This window comes from Pseudophryne corroboree, chromosome 10 (genome assembly GCF_028390025.1).
Source record: "Pseudophryne corroboree isolate aPseCor3 chromosome 10, aPseCor3.hap2, whole genome shotgun sequence".
Taxonomy (NCBI): Eukaryota; Metazoa; Chordata; class Amphibia; order Anura; family Myobatrachidae; genus Pseudophryne; species Pseudophryne corroboree.
The window spans coordinates 374014532-374031425 of NC_086453.1; the positions used below are offsets into that span (position 1 = coordinate 374014532).

A 16894-nucleotide genomic window follows, 5' to 3' on the forward strand; every position below is an offset into this window, starting at 1 on the left:
GTGCACGCAGCGATACTGGACGTGTTCGCCTGCTGAGGTGCTCCAGCTGCAGCGTTTGCGGTAATAGATGAATGTATTCAGGGGAGTTGAGAAAATGTCACTCCAGATGTTATAAGGCAGCGTATTCTATTGAGACATATTTTTATACTTGCCGTTATAAGTTACTTGGAGATTCTCAAGACTGGGGGTCAGTGGTTATCTTGGCTGACCTTTAAACAGTCTGGATAGCTCTTACTACCCCATTGAACATATGTAATTAAAATGATCACATTATTAATTGATATGTATGAGTAAAAAACATGTTTCTTTAATTGGGATCGATTCAATTCACTGACAGAATTAGCTCCCAGCGCTATTCAATTCAGCTCAAGTTAAGTCGGCGAATGCCCATTCTCGCGGACTTAACAGGTTGATTTGTCGGGAGAACGGGCATTCTCCGACTTAACTCCCCGCCGCGATGCTGATTCCCGACAGAATCAGCCTTGCGCCGGCCGCGAGGCAGCACTTTTGTCGGATTTCTTCTCTCATCCCCCCGGGGGTGAGAGAAGAATTCCGGACACTTGAGTGTCACTTGGCGCTGTATTGAATAGTGCTGGGAGCTAATTCCCGGCACTATTCAACGGTCGGTGAATTGAATTGACCATATTCTCTATGCTGCTTAAAGCGCTAAGAAGTTCTTATATGAAGGCAGTAGCCAGAGGGGCTCCTCCGTGTGACCATTTATGACTGAGCAGGTATAATTGTCCTCATATTGCTTTACGAATCCTTCTTCTGTAACAAGTTCTAATTCTCTCCCCTTATTTGTTGGACTCTTGTTACCGATCTGCTAATCTGTATTGCATTGATTGCATTTCCTCTAACTGGAAATGGGTTACTTTGTTTGCCGATCCATTATTCCCTGATTGGAGTGTGTTGTTTGTTTTTGATACATTTGCCATTTCATTTGATATTACGTATTGTTGCGTGTGTCCTCTTTCAATAAAACTTTACAAAAAAAAAAAGTTTTTACTGTGGGGCAGGGGGTGGACAATAAGACAATAAGCTGCTGTTAAACTACATATCCCAGAATGCCCTGCCTCAGTTTTAGTATGTCCAAATAATAAAATTGTGGCAGGACATGCTAAGATGTGTAGTCCCACAGCCAGTGGCGCCAAGAAGGGGGGGGGGGGGGGGGTACAGATTACCCGGGCACAGGTCTGATGGAGAGGCACAGTTGGGGCCTAGGTACACATCTCCTGTGGTTAGGCCTCCAGAAAAGTACCTGGGCCCAGCCAGGCTTCATACTGCCCTGGCTGGGAGGCATGCCATGCTCCTGTAAATGGGGGGTGCTTCTCATGTGCTAGATACGCCCCCAAAGAGGTGTGACCATGCCCTCAACATGCTGTGGTCACACCCCCTCCAGGGGGGCCCAGGAAGTTGTTGTACCGGGGCCCAGGAATTTTCTTGGCAGCCCTGCCCACAGCTGCTTGAGGGCCACTTATTTCCCACCCCTGCTGTGGGGGATATTTTAATACATGATCATGACTACAATTGGGTAGTTTGTATGTGGCATGAAGACTGCACATGTACTGTAGCTAGAGACGTTCCAATGACACAGGATTATTCTGTGCTGTCTATATGTGCCCCTATTATCAGCATATCAGCTCTGTCTGAGATCTCATGTGGATCTTTCTCTATTATATCCTAGTATTCATAATTTGCATTTATATAGCATGTAGCGTGAAGCATGGATAGACAATTTGCAAGTGTATAGATTATGGGAGACTGAAATTATTGTTGGGAACATTATAGTTCCAGATACGGCAGGGTGCTAAAAAAAAAACAAAAAAAACTTTTGATAGCACTATAAAACGGAAGAGGAAGAAAGTTATTTGAATAATTGAGTTAGCTAATGATATAGCCTTGTCTAACAAGGAGCGATAAGTGCGCGATTATCATATAAATAAAAGTTTATCTATTTCCATAGCAACATATAAATTCTAAATCTGTTCCGTGAAATCCAGTAATAGAATTATTTTGTAGATGTGCTGTGACGGCTTCATGACAACCCAGATCTCATATCGGGCCTGATTGAGAGGCGGACGCAAAGCCGATGTTTTTCTTATGTGCAGTGATGGCCTTGTGTCGGTGCTAGATTAGGGCGCAGAGTGATTGACAGATAGTGACCATTTGTGGGAGGTAACAGAGGTGTGGTGACTGTAAGGCAGGCGTGTTGCGTCCCTTTTGGGGGGGCTTGTTGTAGCCAGCGACGACTTCTTCTTACGCAGCGGTTCTGGCCCCAACATCATCCTTGCAACGGACATGGTTGCGACTGACGTTACCTCGATGCTGCAAGTGGAGAAGCTGAGGGAGAAGGTAGGCATTTCTGTACAAAAGACGTCAGCTGCGATTTATATAATTAAACTAATAAAGCCATCACGGGGGGAGTGAAGTTTCGTCCATATTGGCCTGCATGCATTAGATTACATATATACTCTCCATATACCAAATCTGAACAAAATCTGAGCTGGTGAGATCAAATGTTAACAAAAAGTGCGCTGATTTGACACGGAATGACCCAATATCAAGCGCCATAGAAAAGTAAAGGTGGGTACACGCTAGGCCAGAGGTTCCCAAACGCGGTCCTCAAGGCACCCCAGCGGTTCAGGTTTTAAATGTATCCATGTTTGGCCACAGGTGACTTAATTAGCACCTCAGTCAATTTGATTTAACAATCTGTGCTGAGCCATGGATATACCTAAATCCTGGACTGTTGGGGTGCCTTGAGGACCGCATTTGGGAACCTCTGCGCTAGGCGATGTGCTCCATGAGCAACATCGCCTAGTGTGTCCCCCTCCCGGCCTGGGACACCGGACGTGGGCATATACGCACTGTGCATTATCGCACATTGAAGTCATGCCGTGGCCGGGCCATGCATGCAAATTTGGACGCAGAGTCCAAATTGAGCTGCCTGGCCAGGCGACAGAGAGCCTCGTTAAACGAGGTGCGGGGCTGCGCATCATTCATCGTTTACTGTGTACACACTGGGCAATATAATAAACGATATCACTCAGGAAGGATCAAATTGAGCAACATCGTGTACTATATCGGCTTGTGTGTACGGGCCTTTTGAGTGTTAATGTTTATAAGAAGCAATATTCATACATGAGATATATCAGGCAATGTAAAGCTTCTACCTGACATTTTATAGAATGTACTTGATAAATGTTACCTCAATGCTGACTGGTTGCCATGGGCAACTTCTCCACTGGCCCACCTCTTCACTCTTTTTCCACTGCACCTCCTCACTCTTTTTCCACTGCACCTCTTCACTCTTTTTCCACTGCACCTCTTCACCCTTTTTCCACTGCACCTCTTCACCCTTTTTCCACTGCACCTCTTCACTCTTTTCCCACTGGTACATCTATATTCTATCAATCCAGTTTGTGAAGCTGATCTTCATTCCAGGAGATATAGGATAGAAGGCATGACAAGTATGAATATCAGTAATGATTTCAATATTGATGTGCTTTCACTAACAAACGACAAATATTGGAGCAGATGTATTAAGCCTGGAGAAGTGATAAAGCAGCGATAAGTGCAAGGTGATAATGCACCAGCCAATCAGCTCCAATATGTAAATTGACAAGGAGCTGACTGGCTGGTGCGTTATCACCTTGCACTTATCACTGCTTTATCACTTCTCCAGGCTTAATACATCATTATCCTTGGAGAGGGAGCATTAAATTACAGAAATTAGCTAGCGCTAAGCTTTCCACCAGACATTCAGGATATTGAGCAGGTCAGGATACATACAGTTCCAGGTTTCAAATGACCGTGGGCAATCTGTGTGCCTCATTTAGGTCTTTCGCTTAGTTGTGCTAGTTCCTTAGATTCCAGTGGTTTCATGGGTCCCACTGTATAAACATTGTGCGCACTCGGCAGCCATGTTTCCTGGGGACACCTTGAATCCACAGCAATGGCCCTGGATGAACCTCCATGTTCTTAGCACTTTGTGCTACGCTTCCCTCTTGTCACTTCTACTACAGGCGGTCACTCACTCTGATTTGATGATGCCATTCCAAGTTTTTTTCCCCAGAAACCAGACTTTTAGAGTGGAGATCTACCTCAGACATCGCTTCTCTGTAGACACACCTTTCCGAGTAGCACTCAGCTGGGAACGTTGATTGAGGACCTTCACAGTTACCTTACATCAGAGCCATTTCCTCTCCCTCCAATCATAGTATGCCGCTGGGATGTAGTTATGATCCCGGCGGTCAGCATTTCGACGCTGGAATGCCGGCAGGGGTCCCAGGACTATTCCCACTCATGGGTGACCATGACACCGCCGGTCACCTGATCCCAATCCATGCTGCTGGCAACCTGAGCTTTACTTCTGTATTCCGGGATGTCATGCCCCAGGGTATTAGACGTTTAGCGGTGGAAGTGCTACATGGTGGAATTGCTCACTCTGAATGTGTTGGTTTGTATGCTTCCTACATACATACATACATACATACATACATATACAAGACTGGAGTAAGCAGCACTGTGTTCTCCTGGATAAGTGTGGTGAGATGCCTCCTGCTAGGTTTGCATACACTCCAGGTCGCACTGCAATCGGAGGCCTTTTACATAATATCATGGTGAAGCCTGCGCTTGCTGTGTGTAATGGCGTACTGTTGAGCCACTGCCACCGCATCCTGTATTCAGCATTGCTTACACTTCATATTTCATGTCTCTAAGTAAGGGCAGAGCGGCACTCATTGGGCATGCTGATATTCATCCCGGCCTCGTCACTGTACGTTCCCAGGGAAAGTGTCTGACTGCCGCATTGCTTAGCGCAGCACATGATGGTGTCGCTGTTAAGATCAAGCAGCAAAGTGCTGAGTTGGTTGCTGAGCGCATTTTGATAGTGAAAACCTGTTTTTAGTCAATTCCCTGTTTCTTCTGTCTGAACAGTGTGCGAATGAGACCCCATCGCTGAACACATTCCCATTTTCCCTGAGCGCAGGCGGCATGGGGTACAGTCTGCTGACTGTTCACTTTCCTAATGACTGCCAGACATGACCCTTCCTGCCCTGCACAGATCTGCAAATCACCTGCAAATTTCTACAGAGCCCTCTCATTTATTCCTATTCATTTATTAGCTTTCAGTTTTAGAGCGCAAGCGTAATCACAGCGCTTTACAGTGGGAAACAAACACCGTAATCGGGAAAGACTGGGCATTATCACACAGAGGCTCACACTCTACAGAGTAAATTCCTGCAACGCTTCATGTCCTGGGTGATGTGCTCTTGTAATCAGTGGACCAATATAAGTCATTCAGTATCTATACTAGATGGGCCAAGTGGTTCTCAGTGGACCAAGACTAAATGGGCCAAGTGGTTCTTATCTGCCTTCATATTCTATAGGGGCGATTCAATTGTTGTACCCCGCCGCTACCACTAGGGGCGCAGAACGGAGCAATTCAATTGTTGCTCCATTTAGATGCCCAGTAGCTGCGGGGCTGACCTTTCTTCTTGCAGCCTCCTGAGGTGCGAGAAGAAATGAGCGCTAAGTCAGCACTTTGGGCGTCCGAACAGGAATTTGGACGCCCAAAGCAGGACTTTAAATGGGTTTAGACGTTTTAGGCGGCTAAACCCTGTCTGTTTGGGTGTGACATGTGCGATGTGCATGGGCGCCCAAACAACAATTGAATTGTGACCATTGTTTGGGCATCTTAAAAGTCCCCGTTTAGACTGAATTTTTAGAGGCCCAAAACAATTGAATGTGCCCTGAATCTATGTTTATTTAGGATTAGGAGTACTATTTTATCACAGAGCAATTGGTATAACGTAGCAGATTCAGCATAATGATCGTGCTGTGGGCTTCTCATACAGGACCTCTGTCTTCTGCATTTTTACCAAGATTGCACACTTTTTCCTGACTTTTGTATCTATGTTCGCTAAGTGTACTAAGGAGGAGGCTAGGGGAGGTACAGATGAGAGATAAAGTACCAACCAATCCAGAAGCTGATTGGTTAGTACTTTAGGCGGTATTCAAATCTTTGTTTATGCGCGTCTAATGTTCTTGTTCAAACCTATTTGCAGCTATCGCACCCATTGTAATATCTCTCTCCACACTGAGAAATCTCCCCCCATGTTCCTAATAGTGTACTAGTGTTTAGGATTAATATGGCACATTAAGATACATGGTGCAGCTAATTTGCAAAATCCATGGCGCACCTTAGAAAGCTGTTTGGCGTGATTTGTGGCTAGGTGTAAGTGGTCACATCCGTGCTGTAGGGTACTGCGTAGTTTTCCAGACATCCCCGTAGCCATAGGATATTACTTTCAGCAGAGGTGCTCGCTGCAGGAAACATAAGGCCAGACGGTACAGAGGTATATTCCGCGTGCTGCAGGCCATGGGTAGTAGTATACAAGGTAAATTGTGCTTATGTCTAGCAGCGAGATGAACAGGTCAGGTTTACCTGCAATGCTAAAGGCTGTTTGGGCGGCGTTATTGCTTAATCCCTCAAATGGTATTTTCATTGCTTGGCCTTTGTAATACGCTTTGCAGATATTTCCATCTTATAACACAAATATCTAAAGAGCTGAATTTAGATGAGATCTCTGCTAGCCAATATTCTAGAACTCTGATGCCAGCAATATATTGTATCCAGGAATGCCTCTCTAGCATCTCTATTGCTCTAAGCTCAGGGACGGAGAGCTGTAAAATAAATGGCGGTGATAACATTTACAGCGCTGTGTTGGCAGGGAGGTCGCAGCTTGCGTCCCAGGGCCAGGCTAGACTGGCGTGAATACATAATGTCACGATGACTGGATCTACTAATGTGCTGCTTGTAATTACTGACCCTGCTGCCAGCATCACAATGAAGCTGATTTTTACAAGGCATTAATGTGCGCTGTACGACCCTTGGCAATCGCGGGACTCCCACGGAAGCTCTCGCATTGTGTTAATCTTGTGGAAGAGAAACCTTCTATTTGCAAATAAATAGTCACATTTCATTGGGGTTTTTTCTTCTCTGGCCTGCTAGTGGCTTTGACAGATGTATACGCTTGGATTGTGTACCAGACTCCTTAAAATTTAAATTATCCATGTTACAATTGTAATATCAGTAGGCTTTGTGGAGAAGCTTAAGTTTAATGATCAGATTGAATGTCGTCAATATAATATGAAGCAATTAGAACTGTCAGTAATAATACTGGATAGGTTCAGTTGGAGAATAATGTATAAATGTTAATGCAAATAACCTTCCTTCTAAAGACATAGGACAGGCTTGTGTCTGACTGCCATTTGCTGTAATAGGCGCCACACCTTTTGGGGGTAGATTCAATATTACTTACGCGCTGCAGAGGTGTGAGCAAAATAGGTTAGTTTTTACTTACTATAATAACCGGAAAGGACAATGGGGGTCATTCCGAGTTGATCGCTAGCTGGCGTTGTTCACAGCGCAGCGATGAGGCTAAAAATTGATATTTCTGTGCATGCGTATGCACCGCAATGCGCACGCGTGATGTACGGGTACAAGGTCCTTTGTGGTTTTGTACAGGTTCTAGCGAAGCTTTCAGTCGCACGGCAGAACGCAGGAAGATTGACATGAAGTGGGCGTTTCTGGGTGGCAACCAACCGTTTTTAGGGAGTGCTTAGAAAAACGCAGACGTGTCGGGGAAAACGCAGGCGTGGCTGGGCGAAGGCTGGGTGGGTGTGTGACGTCAAAAGCCGTCCCTCCGTCGTTAGAATCAACACACAGGAAGAGTAACTACAGGGCTGGTCTTGTTTTGCACAAAATGATTTTGCAGCCACTCTGCTGCACAAGCGTTCGCACTTCTGCAAAGCGAAAATACACTCCCCGGTGGGGGGCAACAATGCGTTTGTACGGCTGCTAAAAACTGCTAGCAAGCGAACAACTCAGAATGACCCCCAATGTCTCGGAGATAACTAAATATGACCCTGTGTTCATACCGGATCAAGAAAGGTCTAACAGAAGGTTACGCTAATGAACTTAAGGGGTGGAATTCAATTGTTTGAAAAGTTGGTTGGGTGTCTGTTTTTTTCCTGTCTATTAGATAGGAAAAAAACAGACTCCCGACTGACTTTTCAAACAATTGAATACCCTCCAAGGTGTGTACACACGGTGAGATTCGGGCTAACCCCGATTCTGACTATGCGATAGAGACTAGGTCGATATCGCAAGGCTAGATGACTGTGCTTGCGATACTAACTATGTACGATTTTGGCTACGTGTCAATTTTGACTATACTTTTATACTAGTCAAAATTGACTTGCTTGCACAGTCTATCTAGGCTTGCAATACCGACCTCGCGGGACCGCGCATCGGGATCGCAAGGTGACTTTCACCTTGCGATCTGCACTAACTTTTCTTGCGATTTAGACAATATAGTCAAAATCGGAGGAAAAAATCTCACTGTGTGTACACATACTTTAAGGAAGCACTGCTTGCATGAGAATGTGCCCCTCATGCCTCCATAAGTCAGTTTTTATCACAGGGCACCCAATTCATTGTTTGGCTAGTGCTTTGCAATAAGTATAGAGACTCCACGGTTGTTTAGTGTATTCCGAAACAGAAATTCCATGATGAGGATCACGGAACTTTTCAGTGTTACTTTATGGTAATTGTAAAGCCACAGAAATGGGCCCAGTTAAAGCCCAGGCTTCAGTCCATTGAGTGATTTGAGAATTGCTGATGGCCTGCAGTCCAACCTTACAGAGCTCCAGCGATAGTGCAGGGAATGGCAGTGCCCAGATGGTGAGTGAGGCTGGTAGAGAACCAGGTAGGTTCTATGGGGAAATTCAAGTGTTTTGCGCTCCGGAGGCCACTTGATGGCGCCTGATGGAGCAATTCAAGTATTGCTCAATTCGGGAGTGCACCCTGCCGGCTCTGACATTACTGTTATGTTTTTCCGTCATTTTGACGGGCTGGCATCTAGTTACTTCAACAAAATGATACTGTTCTTTATTTTTAGTAGTAAAGGTCCATTTTGGCACATGAATTATTATTATTATTACTGTTTCCATCTTCTGTGTACAGCTAGATAAACACTCCCAGCAGTCCCTGTCCCAGTGAGGCTCACAGTCTAAATTCCCAATCGCACACACATGTACACTGTATGCCTCCGAAGGTTGGGATAGACATATGAATATCCTTACAAAGAATTAAGGTTCAAAAAGGGTTAAGATTGCCTAAAGGATAAAAAAGGGGCAGACTAGATGGGCCAAGTGGTTCTTATCTGCCGTCAAATTCTATGTTTCTATGTAACCTACCAGTATGTTTTTGGAGTGGTAGAGGAAAGCAAAGCTCCTGGAGGAACTACATACAAACTCCACACAGATAATGAGAATCAACTTATGACCCTAGTGTGAGTCAGTCATGCTACCCACTGTACCACCATGTTGACGGGGACCACTGATGGGCCATGTACATGAATGTATACCCAGCGTTGTGAAGAATAGAAGCATCACACTGAATAGTTGGGTGATTCTGGTGGAGCGTCTTGGTCAGTGCAGCGCAACGGAGGTTACAGTGTATCAGTATAATGTGTTATTTACACAGCTTGTGTGCAGACCCCCCTGCAGGAACATGTGCCGACTACTATACACGCAAGCACACACACATGAATTCTATATAGAGACACACAAGCATGCTATCTACTATATGCGCCACTATGCTATAATAGTAAGCGTCCTTGGTGAATACATATTAGAAGAGCAGGTGTAGTATTATAGGTGTGTAGTATGGGGATCTTCAGTGTTTTTCTCTAACGTCCTAGTGGATGCTGGGGACTCCGTCAGGACCATGGGGAATAGCGGCTCCGCAGGAGACAGGGCACAAAAGCAAGCTTTTAGGATCACATGGTGTGTACTGGCTCCTCCCCCTATGACCCTCCTCCAAGCCTCAGTTAGGTTTTTGTGCCCGTCCGAGCAGGGTGCAATCTAGGTGGCTCTCCTAAAGAGCTGCTTAGAAAAAGTTTTTAGGTTTATTATTTTCAGTGAGTCCTGCTGGCAACAGGCTCACTGCATCGAGGGACTTAGGGGAGAGATTTTCAACTCACCTGCGTGCAGGATGGATTGGAGTCTTAGGCTACTGGACATAGCTTCAGAGGGAGTCGGAACACAGGTCACCCTGGGGTTCGTCCCGGAGCCGCGCCGCCGATCCCCCTTACAGATGCTGAAGATCGAGGGTCCGGAAACAGGCGGCAGAAGGCTCTTCAGCCTTCATGAAGGTAGCGCACAGCACTGCAGCTGTGCGCCATTGTTGCTACACACTTCACACTGAACGGTCACGGAGGGTGCAGGGCGCTGCTGGGGGCGCCCTGGGCAGCAATATTTAATACCTTTGATGGCAAAGAATACATCACATATAGCCATTGAGGCTATATGTATGTATTTAACCCAGGCCAGATATCTCAAAACCCGGGAGAAAAGCCCGCCGAAAAGGGGGCGGGGCTTATTCTCCTCAGCACACAGCGCCATTTTCCTGCTCAGCTCCGCTGTGAGGAAGGCTCCCAGGACTCTCCCCTGCACTGCACTACAGAAACAGGGTAACAAAGAGAAGGGGGGCATATTTTGGCGATATTTATATATTTAAAGCGCATATAACAAAAACAACACCTTTTAGGGTTGTTTATATACATTTTATAGCGCTTTTGGTGTGTGCTGGCAAACTCTCCCTCTGTCTCCCCAAAGGGCTAGTGGGGTCCTGTCTTCGATAAGAGCATTCCCTGTGTGTCTGCTGTGTGTCGGTACGTGTGTGTCGACATGTATGAGGACGATGTTGGTGTGGAGGCGGAGCAATTGCCGGTAATGGTGATGTCACCCCCTAGGGAGTCGACACCGGAATGGATGGCTTTAATTATGGAATTACGTGATAATGTTAGTACATTACAAAAGTCAGTTGACGAAATGATACGGCCGGAAAACCAGTTAGTACCTGCTCAGGCGTCTCAGACACCGTCAGGGGCTGTAAAACGTCCCTTACCTCAGTCAGTCGACACAGGTACCGACACAGATGAATCTAGTGTCGACGGTGAAAAAACAAACGTATTTTCCAATAGGGCCACACGTTATATGATCACGGCAATGAAGGAGGCTTTGCAGATCTCTGATACTGCAGGTACCTCAAAAAGGGGTATTATGTGGGGGGTGAAAAAACTACCTGTAGCTTTTCCAGAATCAGAGGAATTGAATGACGTGTGTGATGAAGCGTGGGTTAACCCAGATAGAAAACTGCTAATTTCTAAAAAGTTATTGGCATTATACCCTTTCCCACCAGAGGTTAGGGCGCGCTGGGAAACACCCCCTAGGGTGGATAAAGCGCTCACACGTTTATCAAAACAAGTGGCGTTGCCGTCTCCAGATACGGCCGCCCTCAAGGATCCAGCAGATAGGAGGCTGGAAACTACCCTGAAGAGTATATACACGCATACTGGTGTTATACTCCGACCAGCAATAGCCTCAGCCTGGATGTGCAGTGCTGGGGTAGTGTGGTTGGATTCCCTGACTGAAAATATTGATACCCTGGATAGGGACAGTATTTTATTGACTCTAGAGCAATTAAAGGATGCGTTTCTTTATATGCGAGATGCTCAGAGGGATGTTTGCACTCTGGCATCGAGAGTAAGTGCGATGTCCATATCTGCCAGAAGGAGTTTATGGACGCGACAGTGGTCAGGTGATGCGGATTCCAAAAGGCATATGGAAGTATTACCATATAAAGGAGAGGAATTATTTGGGGTTGGTCTATCGGATCTGGTGGCCACGGCAACTGCCGGCAAATCCACTTTTTTACCTCAGACCCCCTCCCAACAGAAAAAGACACCGTCTTTTCAGCCGCAGTCCTTTCGCTCCTATAAAAACAAGCGGGCAAAAGGACAGTCTTATCTGCCACGAGGCAGAGGAAAGGGTAAGAGAGGGCAGCAAGCAGCCCCTGCCCAGGACCAGAAGCCCGCCCCGGGTTCTACAAAGCCATCAGCATGACGCTGGGGCTTTACAAGCGGACTCAGGAGCGGTGGGGGGTCGACTAAAGATTTTCAGCAATCAGTGGGCTCGCTCACAGGTGGACCCGTGGATCCTGCAGATAGTATCTCAGGCTTACATGTTGGAATTCGAAAGATCTCCCCCTCGCCGTTTCCTAAAGTCTGCTTTACCAACGTCTCCCTCAGAAAGGGCGACGGTATTGGAAGCCATTCACAAGCTGTATTCTCAGCAGGTGATAGTCAAGGTACCCCTCCTACAACAGGGAAAGGGGTATTATTCCACACTATTTGTGGTACCGAAGCCGGACGGTTCGGTAAGACCTATTCTAAATCTGAAATCCTTGAACCTGTACATACAGAAATTCAAGTTCAAGATGGAGTCACTAAGAGCAGTGATAGCGAATCTGGAAGAAGGGGACTTCATGGTGTCCCTGGACATAAAAGATGCTTATCTGCATGTCCCAATTTACCCCTCACACCAAGGGTATCTCAGGTTCGTGATACAAGACTGTCATTATCAGTTTCAAACGCTGCCGTTTGGGTTGTCCACGGCACCTCGGGTCTTTACCAAGGTAATGACCGAAATGATGGTTCTTCTACGAAGAAAAGGCGTATTAATTATCCCTTACTTGGACGATCTCCTGATAAGGGCAAAGTCCAGAGAACAGCTGGAAGTCGGTGTAGCACTAACCCAAGTAGTGCTTCAACAACACGGGTGGATTCTGAATCTTCCAAAATCTCAATTGTCCCCGACAACACGTCTGCTGTTCCTGGGAATGATTCTGGACACGGTTCAGAAAAAGGTGTTTCTCCCGGAGGAGAAAGCAAGGGAGTTATCCGAACTTGTCAGGAACCTCCTAAAACCAGGAAATGTGTCAGTACATCAATGCACAAGAGTCCTGGAAAAGATGGTGGCTTCTTACGAAGCAATTCCATTCGGCAGATTCCATGCACGAATATTTCAGTGGGATCTGCTGGACAAATGGTCCGGATCGCATCTGCACATGCATCAGCGGATAACACTGTCACCAAGGACAAGGTTGTCTCTCCTGTGGTGGTTGCAGAGTGCCCATCTGTTAGAGGGCCGCAGGTTCGGCATACAGGACTGGGTCCTGGTGACTACGGATGCCAGCCTACGGGGCTGGGGAGCAGTCACACAGGGAAGAAACTTCCAGGGTGTATGGTCAAACCTGGAGACGTCTCTTCACATAAATATACTAGAGCTAAGAGCAATCTACAATGCTCTAAGCTTGGCGAAACCGCTGCTTCAGGGTCAGCCGGTGTTGATCCAGTCGGACAACATCACGGCAGTCGCCCACGTAAACAGACAAGGCGGCACGAGAAGCAGAAGAGCAATGACAGAAGCTGCAAGGATTCTTCGCTGGGCGGAAAATCATGTCATAGCACTGTCAGCAGTGTTCATCCCGGGAGTGGACAACTGGGAAGCAGACTTCCTCAGCAGACACGACCTTCACCCGGGAGAGTGGGGACTTCATCCGGAAGTTTTCCACATGATTGTGAACCATTGGGAAAAACCAAAGGTGGACATGATGGCGTCTCGCCTCAACAAAAAACTGGACAGATATTGCGCCAGGTCAAGAGACCCTCAGGCAATAGCTGTGGACGCTCTGGTAACACCGTGGGTGTACCAGTCAGTGTATGTGTTTCCTCCTCTGCCTCTCATACCAAAGGTACTGAGAATTATACGGAAAAGGGGAGTAAGAACAATACTAGTGGCTCCGGATTGGCCAAGAAGAACTTGGTCTCCGGAACTTCAAGAGATGCTCACGGAAGATCCGTGGCCTCTACCTCTAAGAAGGGATCTGCTTCAGCAGGGACCTTGTATGTTCCAAGACTTACCGCGACTGCGTTTGACGGCATGGCGGTTGAACGCCGGATTCTAAAAGAAAAGGGCATTCCAGAGGAAGTTATTCCTACCTTGATTAAAGCTAGGAAGGAAGTGACCGCACAACATTATCACCGCATTTGGAGAAAATATGTTGCGTGGTGTGAGGCCAAGAAGGCCCCATCGGAAGAATTTCAATTGGGTCGATTCCTACATTTCCTGCAGGCAGGATTGTCTATGGGCCTCAAATTGGGATCTATTAAAGTTCAAATTTCGGCCTTATCAATCTTCTTCCAGAAATAATTGGCTTCAGTGCCTGAAGTACAAACTTTTGTCAAGGGTGTACTACATATACAACCCCCAATTGTGCCTCCAGTGGCACCGTGGGATCTAAACGTAGTTTTGGAATTTCTCAAATCTCATTGGTTTGAGCCTCTCAAATCGGTAGATTTGAAGTATCTTACATGGAAAGTAACCATGCTATTGGCCCTGGCTTCAGCCAGGAGAGTTTCAGAGTTGGCGGCTTTATCGTACAAAAGCCCATATCTGATTTTCCATTCGGACAGGGCAGAACTGCGGACACGTCCTCATTTTCTCCCTAAGGTGGTTTCGGCTTTTCACTTGAACCAGCCTATTGTGGTGCCTGCGGCTACTAGCGACTTGGAGGACTCCAAGTTACTGGACGTTGTCAGAGCATTGAAAATATATATTTCAAGGACAGCTGGAGTCAGAAAATCTGACTCGTTGTTTATCTTGTATGCACCCAACAAGATGGGTGCTCCTGCGTCTAAGCAGACGATTGCTCGTTGGATCTGTAGCACAATTCAACTTGCACATTTCTGTGGCAGGCCTGCCACAGCCTAAAACTGTAAAAGCCCACTCCACAAGGAAGGTGGGCTCATCTTGGGCGGCTGCCCGAGGGGTCTCGGCATTACAACTTTGCCGAGCAGCTACGTGGTCAGGGGAGAACACGTTTGTAAAATTTTACAAATTTGATACTCTGGCTAAAGAGGACTTGGAGTTCTCTCATTCGGTGCTGCAGAGTCATCCGCACTCTCCCGCCCGTTTGGGAGCTTTGGTATAATCCCCATGGTCCTGACGGAGTCCCCAGCATCCACTAGGACGTTAGAGAAAATAAGAATTTACTTACCGATAATTCTATTTCTCGTAGTCCGTAGTGGATGCTGGGCGCCCATCCCAAGTGCGGATTGTCTGCATTACTTGTACATAGTTATTGTTACAAAAATCGGGTTATTATTGTTGTGAGCCATCTTTTTTAAGAGGCTACTTCTTTGTTATCATACTGTTAACTGGGTTCAGATCACAAGTTGTACGGTGTGATTGGTGTGGCTGGTATGAGTCTTACCCGGGATTCAAGATCCTTCCTTATTGTGTACGCTCGTCCGGGCACAGTACCTAACTGAGGCTTGGAGGAGGGTCATAGGGGGAGGAGCCAGTACACACCATGTGATCCTAAAAGCTTGCTTTAGTGCCCTGTCTCCTGCGGAGCCGCTATTCCCCATGGTCCTGACGGAGTCCCCAGCATCCACTACGGACTACGAGAAATAGAATTATCGGTAAGTAAATTCTTATTATTTGGCGTTTTTTTTAGTTATTACACTTGCTTGTAACATTTTGGGAGATTTATCTGGCCTTGGAGAGCGATAAAGTAGAAAGTTGCCCATAGCAACTAAGGGGGGTAATTTAATTGTTTTGTCGCGTCCAGTCACTCTAGACACAGTGGTATTCAATTGTTTTCCAGTTGCCCATAGCAGTCTAAGGGGGCGATTTAATTGTTTTGTCGCGTCCAGTCACTCTAGACGCAGTGGTATTCAATTGTTTTACAGCATTAGGCACCTATTCCGTTCAAATGGCTAATCCCATCTAAACTATTGAGCATGACTAGAAAATCGTGCGAAAAGCTGGACTTTTTTTTGTACATTTCTGGTCCTGCCCTCAGGCAGATATAGTGGACACCTACGGCATTCTCGCCCAATCGGAGCAAAATCCCTCTATCAGGCGCAGGGCGCCCCCAAAAAAACAATTGAATTAGCCCCTAACTGTCATTGTTTGAGCACAGCCTGTAAAATGACAGTTATACACATGCGGCACGGAAGATTGGTGGGTCTATCAAGCATGGACAGGGACCTGGGTCTTCGTCCTGTGTAGTTTGCTTTCATACATGCCTAAAATCCAGGTCAGTGCTTACTCACATGTAAAAACCATGTTTGAAAGTGGTATTAGAAGCCTTTCAGGGGGGAACGTCTTCACTTTACCAAGATGTAAAATTTTGGGGGGTATTCAATTAGCCCCCAAAGAGACATCGGGAGTAAAAACTCGGGCTATTCGATTTGACCGGCCATTAAAAAGTGCATTTTCACCCGAAAATACACAGGTTCAGTGAAACCTGTGTGTTTTCTGGTGAAATAGGGGCTGTTATAGGGGATTTTGCTTCGTCTGCCGGAGGCAGGTGAAACAAAATCCGTGATAAGCCGCGCCGGCTTATCGGGGCTAATTAGGTAGCTCCCCCCTTCTCGGCGAGACTTTTTCACCCGCAGTCAGTGCGGGTAATTGAATATCCTCCATTGTGTGCCTGGACAATAGGGAAAAGTCTTTAGGTGGAATTTAAATGGTACCTGGGGGGTCATTCCGACCCATTCGCACGCAGCGGTTCTTCGCTATGGTGCGAACGGGTCGGGACTGCTGCACTCGCAATGCGATGCCGCCAGCGCAGAAAGTGATCGCAGCGGTGATCGCATGAAGATTGACAGGCGGGAGGCGTTCCGGGGCGTGTCAACTGACCGTTTTCAAGGCGTGGTGAGGCGAACGCAGGTGGATCCAGGCGTTTGGAGGGCGGATGTCTGACGTCAATCCCGGGACCTTCATCGCTGGATCCGTCGCACAGGGTAAGTAGGTCTGACCCTGGTCTTGTTTTGCAGGAAACTTTTGTAGCATAGCCGGGCTGCACAAGCGATCGCAGCCCTGCTATGCTAAAATACACTACCCCCATAGGCGGCGTCAAGTCTATCGCACGAGCAGCAAAAAGTTGCTACGTGCAATCAACTCGGAA

The 16894-nt window shown here is 46.7% G+C and overlaps 1 protein-coding gene across 6 annotated transcripts in view; it reads left to right on the forward strand.

Moving 5' to 3' along the window:
- The window catches only part of PKNOX2 (PBX/knotted 1 homeobox 2), a 581048-nt gene that overhangs the window by 13480 nt on the left and 550674 nt on the right, over nucleotides 1-16894 (forward strand). Inside the window, exon 1 of one of the 6 annotated variants that reach the window (XM_063943769.1) lies at nucleotides 15965-16021. The exons of the other annotated variants lie outside the window; for them this stretch is intronic. The gene's annotated coding sequence lies outside the window, so the exon portion shown is untranslated. Of the gene's footprint in view, nucleotides 1-15964; nucleotides 16022-16894 lie in introns of those variants that run through there. 6 annotated transcript variants of the gene reach the window in all.